Here is a 14383-nt window from a genome sequence, read left to right as displayed (position 1 = left end):
TATGAATTTATTTTCTGGCGTTTAAATATTTTACAAATTCTTTATTCTTCTGAATTTGAAAAGTTTTTAACATACAAACAACCATTTTTGTCAGGAATTATGCAATGTAATTGTTGAGTTCCTGTAATCGATTTTTCATTCAAATCTTTTACTGCTGTATTATAATCATCTTCTGGGGAAAACTTGACTGTAATGTTTGGCAAGTTGTCCGGATCAGAAGTCATTTAAAAAGCCCTTCAGGTGTCATTATTTGATTACCAACCGCGAGTTGGAGACTTGCTCTTGCTGCATATCGTTTGGTAATGCCACCAATACCATCACACGGACCTTTGCCATGAGCAGTCGCAAAAAAGTGCCATTCGGCAGGAATGTCAAAATCATCTTCATGATAATATAAATTTACAAAGTTTTTGAAGTTTTTAAATTGTTGAGGAGCTCCATCAGAAAAATAATAAATCTTGTCACAACGTTCAGGAAAACTCTTCACGTAATCAGTAATTATTTTAATAAAAACATGAACAGCAATGGCATCATGATTATTACAATCTGAAATAATTGCTAAGCTTTTGTGTTCAAGTTTGCCATTTACTTTATAATAAATTACTACCGGAAAAATTGTTGCCTGGTTATTGTTCCAGTGAAAACCAGATGCCGCATTTTGCACTACGAATGCGTAATTTTCTGCAAAATCACAAATAATAATAAATTTATTTGGTTTTAATGTTTCTTTCAACGTTTTTAAAAATTTAGCTTGTTCTTTGGCGATGAATGAGTGAGGTAGAAGAGTTTTTAATTCACCACAAAAATCTTCAACAAATTCTTCTTTAGGCTTAATAAAAGCGTCTAAACTGCTTCTCGGCTTTGATTTCCAATATTTATAGGTAGTATTCTCAATTTCGTGGTTCTCAAAATATGTCAGTAAAATATTAATCAATTCATCTACCCCTGGACAGCTACTACATCTACCCAAATAACATTGAAACGATGGAGTTTCACATATAATCATGCTCAAGCAATCGCTATAGTGTTGAACGGGCTTTTCTGCATTTCTTGTTAAAGAATTAATATTTGCACCTGAAATGATTAAGTTAAATGAAAATTTACGCATTTATAATTATTAATAAATTTGATATTTACCAAGCGTCATCAATTTAACGTTTTGATGGATCGTACCTACACAGATGGTGTGTGTTCCACTTGCCCCTGCTAACACACAATGTTTAGGTCGCAAAGAAGCAAATTTCGAAAATCCAATTTTCTCTGCAGCGTTTACTTCCCGAAAACTTTGGTATAATTCTTTTAAGTTAGACAGGACAAGAATTTTTTGGACGTGCACTCGATTACCATCGTCACTTCGAACTGAAACAAAGTCTTTCATACCTGGCATCAGAGCACTGTACTCATCATGGTTATAAAAATTTTGAACTTTCAATTTTCCTTCATCTTCAATTTTCCTCCCTATAAAAAAGATGTAATTGAATTTTCAATTGTATTTCAAATATTAATTTTACGTTATATATACATAATTTCGATTCAGGTGTTGAAAGTATACCTTTTTCTTCAACCAACATTTTCGCTAGCCTTTGTCATATGTCTTGATGAATTCATAGTTTCACAAATACGCCTTTCAGTCCATTTTTCTGGTAATAATGTTAATATTTGTATTTTCAAAGACTTTTCCGTTTCTTTATCGTTGAATTTGTCACACAGCATTTTAATTAAAGCACGAAAATTTTCAACATCATTAACGATCGATTCTTCATCAGTAGAAGAGAGAAAATCCTTTTTCAAGCTCTCAGATAGTTTATTTATTTAGTTGTACAAAAATTGATTGTCTTTTGACCTTCTTGATGGAATTGGTGATTGATTCAACAGTTGTTGTTTAGGCAGGATGCCTAACTTTTCGGTATCCGATTGCGATCCCCCCAATGCAACTCTGCAAATCGATACTCGTTTTAATTTATAACCACCCACACCATCACCGCCACATGCATGTGCATGCATGTACATGCACGTGTATGTGTGCTTTTTGTCAGCACTCATGCATATGCATGTCGGGGTTGATGTGTGGGTGCCTTTCCCCTCCAAAACGGAGGATTTTGCGGGTCAACGGTTGTAGCTTTCAATACAACCGCGTACACATCTGCCGCCAGCGATCTCTGCGTTCTGATCACAATAAACTAAGGTAATATTGTAATCCTTTTATTTCTTAATTCTACATAATAAAACGCACCTATTATAAAGAGAAATCTCGTATTCTCTTATTTTTATACCCATACGCATATTCCCACAGAGATCGACCCGGTGCGCCCACCTCTCGCAAGGATCAGACGCACCCTGGCCGAACATTTGGTCCCTCTTCACCAGGAATTTGGAATACAGTACCTATATACAGTCCACATCCGTACAAAACCATTATATGCAAGCTTGGTTATACACTTTGGTGGTAAAATTATTGTGCTGATACTCAACAATTCTGATAAACACGCTTGGTGATACACTACAACAACATCTTGCAAAAACACTGAGCAAGCGACAGCCAGCTGAAGCCGCTGCAACACCACAAGATACTTGCCACACCGGAATACAAATCACCAAAAAGTTCAAAGTAAGTGCAATATTTCTTGCCACATTTTTTTCGGTTAAAAATAATAAATAAAAAGTGCGAAAAATCCATTTGAGGTGCCATACCTGCTTGTAACTGACCGCGAAAAGTGTGAAAAAACTGTGTAGTGCCAAAAAGAAAATAAGTGCAAACGCGGATCATTAACGTTGTTAAGAATCCTTGTGACTATCTGGCCTGTCCCCCCACCAGCGGTAAGGCTCTCCGGACACAGCACAAGGAAGAGGTACACATAACCTCACTTTCACATAAAATTTCACGCCATTCGATTTAAATTTTCTTTTTGCATCACATTATTTTCACTAATTTCTCTAATTAATCTTGTTACACAGTTTTGTTCTTTGTTGCATAAGATTTATTTCACGGTTTCACACTTTTCATCGAGTTTATATACACGCACGCACTTAATTTATAATAAAATTGAAGGTTGAAGTGGCACAATACACATTGGTGTTGATTCCCCCTGCTCTGTTTTTTAAGGCACAAATAATCTGCAAAGTCAGACAAAGATAAACAAATTAAGAGTAATAAATCAATTTTGCGTAATTTTAATAGTTGTTGGTTGGGTGATTCGCTCAGGTTTTCAAAGTTATATCCCAGGGTTAATTCGCTCTCTACTTTTCAACCATGAACATGGACTCCTACATTAGATTGGCCGATCGAATAATCGAATTCGAGGCCGATTTTAATGATATCAATGCGGCTCTGCACACTGTACACACTCTTGCAATACAGCAAAAAGAGTTGCAAGCTAAGTGGGAAAAAGCAGAGAACGCGCTAGAGGAGTTGCTTGGCTCTGACACGCTCGACGCCAAAAAAATTGCAGCGGTCAAGATCAAGCATAAAGCGGCATATGCCGTATTCTTGAGATGCATGTCGAACATGGCTGAAATTCAAACTAAATTGAAGGAGGAAAAAGATAGGGTAGTCAAACCTGAGGGAGAACGCGCGCGCGAACACAGTATCCGCCTGCCAGCCTGCGATACTGAGGTATTCAAGGGCGACTACCTATCTTGGCCAACGTTTCGAGACCTGTTTACGGCCATCTACAAAAACAACAGTCGCCTAAGCCCGGTAGAAAAGTTGTTCCACCTTAACCAAAAAACCCAAGGTGAGGCAAAGGACATTGTCAAGAAATGTCCTTTGAAAAATGAAGGCTTCGAAACAGCCTGGAAAACCTATGTGAGAGATACGAGAATAAGCGGGTTCTCGTAAACTCACAACTACAAATTTTGTTTAATCTAAAAAAGATAGATAGCGAGTGCGGCAGCTCGATCAAAACCTTACAGCGCGACATAAATAATTGTTTAGCATCCTTAAAAACACATCAGATTGACGTTTCAAATTGTGATGCGATTATTACTTATTTATGTTCGACAAAATTACCCGAGAATACGTTGGCTCTATGGGAGCAGAGCATTGATCACAAGACGGACATATCCAAGTGGGAGGATATGGACAAATTCTTGTCAAATCGTTTTCAGACACTTGAAACCGTGTCTGGTTTTACAGGGAATGCCACTTCTAAAGTGCAAAAATCAAATGCGTCGCGCCAGTCGACAGAAACCCCTACAAAAAGACTTGGTGCTTTTCAAACAAAAGTAACCAAGCAAACAACAAAATCAATATGTAAAATGTGCAAATCTACGGAGCACAGATTACGCAACTGTTCACGTTTTTGCGATTTAAACCCGGTAGAAAGGATTAAATTCGTCAAATCCACAAATGGCTGCCTGAATTGTTTATCCCCAGGACACACAGTGACGAGGTGCACCAGTTCATACAACTGTTCCAAATGCCACTCTCGTCACCACACGCTCCTGCATGCGGACACACTTCAGCAACCAGCGGTGCGCAGCCCGTTCAAAGATGCGGATAATGCCCCATCAACTTCGGTACAGGCACGGAAAAGACAGGAATCGAGACAACCACCTTCTTCTACGAACCAGAATGTCAAATCCTGCCATGCCAATTCCAGCACAGGTGTGCTCTTAGGAACTGCTCGCGTACACATTCACCATAATGGTACCGACTTCTCCGCGCGGGCATTAATTGATTCTGGGTCTGAATGTTCCTTTATAACTGAAAGGCTGAAACGCAGAATCAATTTGCCAGCGAGGAAAATGCATGCCCATGTTTCAGGCATCACAAATGCGGTGTCAGCTCAGGTGAAAGAAGCATCCAACATCGAATTACGTTCACCGGTGGATCCCTGCTTCAGCCTGACTACACCCGTACTAGTTCTAGCGAAACTCACTGGGAATCTTCCATCCTGCCATATCAACGCAATGACTATGCAGGCATTCCCAGACTTGGTTTGGCAGACAAGAGGTTCTACGTCAACGAAGACGTAGACCTCATACTTGGCGGAGACATATATCCCCAAATTGTAATGAGCGGTATAAAAAAGAATGTGCTAAACACACTTTTAGCCCAAGAGACAGTGTTCGGTTGGATACTAACCGGTCGTATCGAATCACCGAATCCAACGAAGAGCATTATGTCTTTTTACAACGAGGTTGTGTTAGACAACCAACTCAAAGCGTTCTGGGAGGTAGAAAATGTATCAAAAAATAAAATATTAAATGAAGAGGAAAGGTACTGCGAACAATTATTTAAGGAAACAACGAAACGTGATGAAGATGGAAGATACACCGTATCACTACCATTCAGGCAGGATTACCCTAATAACATTAATTTGGGACCGTCCCTGAAACGCGCATGCTCTCAATTCTTCCGGAATGAGGGGCGACTAATGAAAAACCCAGATTTATGTAAAGAATATGTTCGAGTGTTGTCAGAATATGATACGCTCCGCCATATGAGAAAATTAAAAAAGAATATCCCATCCGACGATTCGGATCATTACTTCCTGCCCCACCACGCCGTTATTAAAGCAGAAAGTACCACTACAAAGGTACGCGTAGTATTCAATGCCTCGAGCCCTACGGCCAACGGCAATAGCCTAAACGATATTCTCCTCCCAGGCCCAGTTCTACAAGCCGATCTACCCATCCTTATCTTACGTTGGAGACTATACCGTTTCGTCTTCAATAGCCACATCGAAAAGATGTATCGACAAATTTGGGTGAACGAAAATCACACCAAATTTCAACGTATTGTGCATCGCACGTTCCCGAATGACCCTATTAGTCTTTATGAATTAAAGATGGTTACCTTCGGAGTGGTCACGGAAAGGCAGTTGAATGGTGATCATTGGCGCACTTAAGGTTGACATGTTAACAGGCAATATAATCACCAGGAAAACGCGATGCGCCCCCAAGTCTCGAGGGGACTTTGGAAGAATATGACGGTGAGTAAATATTAGTGTGTAGTGGTTGCTGATATGTTGTTTCTTCCCCCTTTTGTGTCACTGTTTGAATGCCTTGATTTGCTTTGATTCAATTGCGAATTGTCAATTTTGGGGCCTGAGCGCCTGCCTTGGCACGTCCGCTATATTTCTGACGACGGACGGTGCTATTGATTCACTACTGACTTTGGCGGAAGAGTTAAGCTTTTGTGCGGGCCTGCTACACAGGGAGTATTTACCCCTTTATTCTGATATTTCGGAAGGCTATTCCCGCTTAAATATCCATTGAAGTGTTGCGAGTAAAACTTTAATTTAGAATATTTGGAACCCGTTAACTTGATACTACCTCGTGAGGTCCAAAATATTTCAAATATAAAACGATTCCACACATTCTTAAATAGAGACGTAGGTTCCGAGCATACGAAGTGAATAACTTAACGTACTCAATGAGTACATTTCGTTATGGCATCTCCATTGATTTTAACGACATTTTTACGCGAATCGATCGCCTAGGCGAATTTTGACGTGGAGTGATGAATGTTAAATTAGGTTTCGGATGGTATAGGTGTCTGTACTTTTCATAAAATTACTTATGTCCATCCACTCTAATAGATCATGGCATAGTTAGTAAATTCTCCATAAAGGCAAGAAATGTTCCAAGCGATTACACAGTTCCGTACTTATCAGCTATCCGGAAACTAAATTCTGTGGGCCGAGGACGTTTACGTTCTGTGGCAGACCGTTAGTCTGCGTTAGGGTTCTGGAGTCCTCGCTCGGGGGAGCGAGTGGCAGATCGGTTCGCCCTTCTGCGGTAGGCTTTTCTGGTGTCCTCGTTATGGGATAACGAGTGAATTGTGGGATTGTTTCTGGTGACCTCGCTCGAGGTGAGCGAGTGAATTTGGGTGTTGATGTTGGAAAGATAAAAGAAATAAGTGTTTTGTGGCAGATGAGGGATCTGCATTAGGGTTGTTGGTTGGCCTCGTTCCGGGTGAATGAGAGCTGGGTTTCCTGTTCAGGGGGCCCCCGGTTAATATTGTTAAAAAAAAAAACAGAAAAAAAATGCTTTTTGTTTGCGAGCTTTTGGCAAGCTCTCCCGTGTCTTCGTGCGTCTCGCTCCCTTTCCCCATTGCCCACCAGTAGTCAGGTGTAGGATTCCCTCCGGTAGACTCGACACGAGACCGGGGGTAGAGAACAAAAAAAAGAGAAGATATAGGATCGCCCTCCGGTAGACTCGCACCTTCACGAGACCGGGGGGTTGATTATAATTCGGGCCTCGGGAGAGACACAAGCTTAGGGATAGCGGGGCATCACGGCGCGTGGTTGAACGCGTCTTTATGTCCCGCGCTCCCTTTCCCCATTGCCATCGCGTAGTACGTTTTTTTGGATTCCCCTTCGGTAGACTCGCACCATCACGAGACCGGGGGGTTGATTATAATATATGGCTCGGGAGAAACGCAGGCTTAGGGATAAAGAGACACGAAGACGCGGGTTCCTTAATTTGCTTTCTATGCTATCACCAACCCTGGGCCTCTGATTTTAGGTAGCTGGGGGAAATAGAGTTTTGGTTTTTGGGGTTTTGTAAGGCGGACTTTGGCCCCTTACATTTAATCCTCCTTGTCGTGGGACGGAAGGAGTACCAATTTCGTAATTGGTCTAGTGGGTTGTCCCTTGTTTGTATGAACGTCAACAACACGCACACGGTTATCAGAGCCTGGGTGTGTGTTGACGATTCTCCCCATTCTCCACTCGTTGGGTTGGAGGTTGTCCTCTTTGATAACAACTAGGTATCCGGGTTTTAGATTAGGTTGTGGATGTTTCCACTTGTATCGTTTCTGGATCTCGGTGAGATATTCGGTTTTCCATCGCTTGCAGAAAGTGTGATGGAGGGCTTTGAGTTTCTGCCACCGATTGATCATCGAGGCAGGGCTCTCACTCGCATTCGGCTCTGGCGGAGCCAGTAGATGGCTGCCAGTGAGGAAATGTCCTGGGGTAAGCGGCTCTAGGTCCGTCGGGTCATTGGACGCCGGGCTGAGCGGCCGCAAGTTCAGGCATGCCTCGATGCGGCACAAGAGGGTATGGAATTCCTCGAAGGTGAATTTGTGTGGTGAGGCTATCTTTTTGAAATGGCTTTTGAAGCTTTTCCCTCCAGCCTCCCACAGCCCTCCCATATGGGGAGCGCCCGCAGGGATGAAATGCCACGTGAGTGACTGGTGGCTGTACTTTGAGACAGCGTTCTCTCGCGCTTGTGAGATGAAGGTCTTGAATTCCGATCGTAGGGATCGTGAAGCTCCGACAAAGTTTGTCCCGTTGTCGGAGTAGACGTTTTTGGGACATCCGCGTCTAGATATAAAACGGGCAAAAGCCGCAAGAAATGATGGGGTGCTGAGGTCAGTAGTGGCCTCCAGATGAATCGCTCGTGTGGAAAAACACACGAAAAGGCAGACATAGCCTTTGGATAGTCGACACCTTCTACCGCGGTAACTTTTGATGTCGAATGGTCCGGCGAAGTCGACTCCAGTATTCGTGAATGCACGGCTGAAAGTCGTGCGCTCGCGAGGGAGAATACCCATAAGTTGGGTCTGAGCACGCTTTCGGTGTATAGTGCAAACTTTGCAATTATGAGTGGTTGCCCTAATCATGGTTTTGATGTTAGGTATCCAGTATTGGGTGCGTATCAGACGTAACATGAGTTGGTTTTCCCCATGCAGACTTTGTTGATGAAACATTAGGACTGTCAGACGGGATAACCGGCAGTTGTATGGGAGGAGGATTGAGTGGCGTTCATTAAAGGCTAAGTCCTTTGACGCCCCGAGTCGCCCTCCTACCCGAATGATGCCATGTTGGTCTAGATAGGGATTAAGTGAGAGTATTGCACTTTTCCCTGCAATTGGTTCTCCGACCTTTAGATCACTATATTCGGAACTATAGTGTTGTTTCTGATAGATTTTAATTAAGAGTTGGGTTACTGATTTGATCTCATCAGGAGAGATTAAAGGTGACTTGACCTGAAATGATTTTTTTGTTTTGGGGTGAGTTCTTCGGTAGAACCTCATAACGTATGAGAGCACCCGTAAAGCCCTAGGTAGGTCTGAAAAGCGTTGGAGAACATCGGTAGTATTTACTGTTGTGGTTGCGCAGGTCTTCGCCCTCTTTTCCTCTACGGAGGTGAGGTAGTCACTTTCTTGTGCTGGCCATTGGGAAGTGTCTTCTTGCAGCCAAAAGGTCCCTGCCTCCACAACGAATTGTTGACCAATTCAGACGCAGGTAATCCTCTGCTACCTAAATCTGCTGGGTTTGATTCGGAATTTACGTGCAACCAGTCCTTATTTCCGACCATGTCGATGATCTTGGTGATCCGATGTGCGACGAAGGTTGACCAGGACCAAATGTTCGGCCGGGGTGCGTCTGACCCTTACGAGAGGTGGGCGCACCGGATCGATCTCAGTGGGAATATGCGTATGGTATAAAAATAAGAGAATAAGAGATTTCTCGTTATAATAGGTGCGTTTTATTATTTAGAATTAAGAAATAAAAGGATTACAATATTACCTTAGTTTATTGTGATCAGAACGGCAGAGATCGCTGGCGGCAGATGTGTACGCGTTGGCTGTTAGAATCCAAGAGCCATGTATCACAGTACCTACACGTAAAGACTAAGTTGATATCAATATCTGTTTGTATGTACACAAATACTCAAAGGACATATATTTACTTAACTTAAAATTCTTCAGAAGCAGTTGGTTATTATAACTATGAAGCGCTTTTGTAATTTCGTTACGATGCAAATTTTCAATAGGCATGGCGCAAAACACACTTGGATCGTCGGCGAGCAAAGTTTGTAAACTTTTCAATGTATCCATTTGCTCTGGTGTATACTTAGAACTCTTGGTGTGCAGCTTAACTTAGAAATGAGGTTCGCCACACAGCGTTAAACGCTCGAAAATGTGTGTGGACAAATAATGTGATATAGATACTGAAAGGTGTGTTAAAAATGCAGTGTTAGTAAAAACTAGTTGACTCGGTAGCTTCTCGCAAATAGTATCGAAGTCTTAAAAAAAATTCTTGTTGATGGCGGGCAGAGCTTGGAACGTGGTTATCGTTAGTGAAATTTCCTTCCCATCCACAACGCATAACGTCTATTTGATAATGGATATGGGATCACACCCAAAGATATCTTTCAATTTCTGATGCATTTGCATTATAAGTATGAGCAAACATGCTGCTATGTAATTCTGCAAATGGACCGCCACGATGGATACGTAGTACATCAAGAGTATCCGTTGCAGTTTTTGGCGGACACTGCTTCATACACAAAATCATGCGTATTATCTAATGATTTTTCTAAAAAATTCAATGCACAATGTAATTCAAATATGCGCCGTTCCAGAGAAGTAATCTTTGGTCATATGTAATTTGACGTTGTGTAGGTTTAATCTCATATGCCTGAATATTTGATTCGATAGATTGAATCTGGAAATTCATAAGAGACGCGCACATATCTTATGCTGCAGCAGAAAAGCCGTTGGTAAGGAAGATTTGGGAAATAGTGGTAGTATATTGGCACATCTTACATTTTTCAGCATCAATTGTAAAGCCTCGCTCATGTGAGGTGTTTGCTTACGATAACCAATACATATGACATACACCTCTGAATTGCCACGCTTCGAAGTAGCAGGCTTATAGACATATACTGCATCAAAGGCGCAATTAAGCAAGAAGAGTTTACAACAATTTGCCGACTCAAAAAGCGTAAACATTTTCACTACAAAGCAGCCACCTTCCGCCAATATAGTTAAAGCAGCTGTGATATCGGCGAAATGTAGCGTTGGCCCAACTTCCTCTTGACAATCTGGGATATCAGCGCATTCCATAGAACCATCCGCAGTAATGAGGTTAACATCGCTGCCTAAACGTTCTTTGCATTTCGCCTGCATTTTCTCAATATATGCACGATCAATAATATTGCCAGAAAAATCATCATGCAGTAGCCAAATGTCAAAAGTGTGAAACATAAAGCGAGCATCTGTAATCATGCCTCCAGTAGGATTGCCTTCATAAGACGGATTGAGCGTAGTGGAAAGCCAACGCCACTGAACCTCTTGCCGCTTATACGTTTAATACGCGATTTATTTCCTTTTGTTTTTAGTAATATGGGAATCCACACCGGGACTTGCAGCAGTTTGGTACAAGGGCCTACGCGGCACCAAACGTTCCACTGAGTAATCCATAACTGAGGGTTGGTGATTTGGTTCGATGTTTAAATTATAAGATTATTTAGTTAAATCTATTTTTTCTAAGCAATTACATTGCTTAGAAGCTCCGCTACGAACAATTGGGAAAAAGTTACGAAGTATGTTTGGGAAACAAAAGTATTACGCTAGTTAATTTGTTGCATGACGACGGCCACGCAATTATGTTTAATAGTAATCTGAAATGAAACAAAGAAAAAAAGAAATTAGAAAATTTATAAAATTATTAAAAGGGAACGATACATAAAACCCATCAGCTCTCCTGGATCTCCACCGCATGCACCTGAAAAATAAAAGTAATATTAATTATTGGCGGCCACCGTGGTGTGATGGTAGCGTGCTCCGCCTATCACACCGTATGCCCTGGGTTCAACTCCCGGGCAAAGCAACATCAAAATTTTAGAAATAAGATTTTTCAATTAGAAGAAATTTTTTCTAAGCGGGGTCGCCCCTCGGCAGTGTCTGGCAAGCGCTCCGATTGTATTTCTGCCATGAAAAGCTCTCAGTGAAAACTCATCTGCCTTGCAGATGCCGTTCGGAGTCTGCATAAAACATGTAGGTCCCGTCCGGCCAATTTGTAGGGAAAAATCAAGAGGAGCACGACGCAAATTGGAAGAGAAGCTCGGCCTTAGATCTCTTCGGAGGTTATCGCGCCTTACATTTATTTTTTTTTTTATTTATTAATTAATAATCTACAATAAAAATTCTTTTACAAAAGAATAAACATTAAAACTAACTTACCATTTTTTCCTCCTTAATTGTCCATGCGCCGTACTCCAAGCGCCGTAGTAAAAAGAATTGAAAGAACGAAAAAAAAAAAAATCATTCGATTTCTTTACCGTGTATGAATGTTCATTTGTTTTGTCTTTTGCCGTTGGCATATTTGTAACCAACGTATGTACATATGTATGTATGTATGCCTACTTGGTTCGGCATATCCTATTAGTGCTGCATCAAATGACGCACACTGATACCGAAAACCCGCAAAAGGAACAAAATCGGGATCGGCTTTTCTGACCCGGGCAGTCCCAGAATATACTTACGCACAAAAAATAAAGGCAAACACCTCCTTAAAAATTAATTGCTCTCATTTACAAACAAAAAAACACAACCAAAAAAAAAATTTTTTTTTTGATTTTTTGATTTTTTTTGCCGTCGGTACTGCCTATTTTTTGGCGGGGGCAGGACTTGTTGTTTTTCAACAACAAACATCACAAACAGTCATTATAAGGGCTCGGTACAAAAAAATCCGGGTCCCGAAATAAAAGAATCCCGACACGACAAAATCCCGAAATGGGAAAAAGTCAACTGTTTCTACCGGCCTAGTGTGCTACTGCCCCAATGACCTAGTTTTTTTCAAGGGCAAGCAAATACATATATGTATATATACTCGCACACCACAAATTCACCATACCAGCTGTCAGCTAACCAAGAAATACACGACAGAGTTGCATGGTACATTTAGCATAATGGTACGCGCAGATAGAACGCGTCGCGGAGAACGCATCGCCAATCTGCAAATTTATGTCAGGTGAACGTAAATAACGCATCTCTGCTTGGTAGGAATTGTATTTAATAATATGCTTCGCATATGCACTTAATTCATCTATTTTAACATACGTTTTGTAATAAAACACCTCCGCTTCACCCAACCAACCTCACGGTCACTCGCCCTGGCACCTCAAAAGATGCCACACCTCCTCCAACAAAAAAGGCAGTCGCCCCGAGAGCAACACGATACATTAGACGCTGGAACGGAGACTTCGGCCTCTTCGTCCAGCCCAGAAAAACCTAAACAAGAATAATACGAGTCTGGAACGGAGACTTCGGCCTCTCGTCCAACCAAACAAAAATAATGCGAATCTGGAACGGAGACCGCGGCCTCTCCGTCCAACAAAAAAAATTTTTTTGCCAGTCTGGAACGGAGACCTCGGCCTCTTCGTCCAGCACGATTGACCTTCTACGTCATATCACTTCATGGATTCTATATATGTCTAAGAATTATGTATAACCAAAGGCAAGAAATATTCACTTTCTTCCACTTCTAATGTTTATTTTTCATCCTAGCTTAGGTGGCATGCTGCGCAAGTCGGGCAGGACTCCCGGTCACCCGCAACGCTGGCGAAATACGCGATTTAGGTTAAGTTTAGTTTTAATGCAAACATTTTTCTCGTTGCTTTTCAGCGGTCGGAGATCGGTGGGGTAAAACGATGTTGCGTATCGCAAGGGGGGCCGGCATGTTTAGGCAGGATGCCTAACTTTTCGGTATCCGATTGCGATCCCCCAATGCAACTCTGCAAATCGATGCTCGATACTCGTTTTAATTTATAACCACCCACACCATCACCGCCACATGCATGTGCATGCATGTACATGCACGTGTATATGTGCTTTTTGTCGGCACTCATGCATATGCATGTCGGGGTTGATTTGTGGGTGCCTTTCCCCTCCAAAACGGAGGATTTTGCAGGTCAACGGTTGTAGCTTTCAATACAACCGGCCTCTTGGATTCTAACAGCCAACGCGTACACATCTGCCGCCAGCGATCTCTGCGTTCTGATCACAATAAACTAAGGTAATTTGTAATCCTTTTATTTCTTAATTCTACATAATAAAACGCACCTATTATAAAGAGAAATCTCGTATTCTCTTATTTTTATACCCATATGCCTATTCCCACTGAGATCGACCCGGTGCGCCCACCTATCGCTAGGATCAGACGCACCCCGGCCGAACAGTTGTAAAGCACGGTTTATTACAGGTAATTGAGTTTCAGCGCTAACTTCGGATACCGAGGTTTATTGTAAATCATCTGTGTTACTGTCACTATCAATCTGATAATTGTTTTCATAACTGTTACTTGCGGGTTGCTTAACTATTTTCGAAGCTTCTTTACGACATGAACTGCATAATAAATAATAATCACCTAATCCTAACACTAATTTCATAGCGTCAGTCGCTGGACGCAAACCAATTTTTTTCAAAAGGATTGCAACATCGATCGAATTGTTTATTTGATGCCATGATATTTCGATGAAATTATTTTAATAAACGTAGATAAGTATTGAATACGAATGTATGTGTATACCGGCCTAATGCAGTTGCTGGACAGCGAAATCGAGTCATTTTAATCGTAGATTACCACAATATATAAAGAAAAGAATACTTAAAAATCATTTTCTTACACTTTTTTGTTATATA

General features: G+C 41.5%; 1 pseudogene; it reads right to left on the bottom strand.

Annotated features, from left to right (window-relative positions):
* Positions 1-220: 220 nt before the first annotated feature.
* Positions 221-11041, bottom strand: LOC137235226 (cap-specific mRNA (nucleoside-2'-O-)-methyltransferase 2-like; annotated as a pseudogene).
* Between the last annotated feature and the right edge of the window lie 3342 nt (positions 11042-14383).

The sequence above is a fragment of the Eurosta solidaginis genome, chromosome X (genome assembly GCF_040869045.1).
Source record: "Eurosta solidaginis isolate ZX-2024a chromosome X, ASM4086904v1, whole genome shotgun sequence".
Taxonomy (NCBI): Eukaryota; Metazoa; Arthropoda; class Insecta; order Diptera; family Tephritidae; genus Eurosta; species Eurosta solidaginis.
This window is presented reverse-complemented; position numbering and strand designations above follow the sequence as displayed.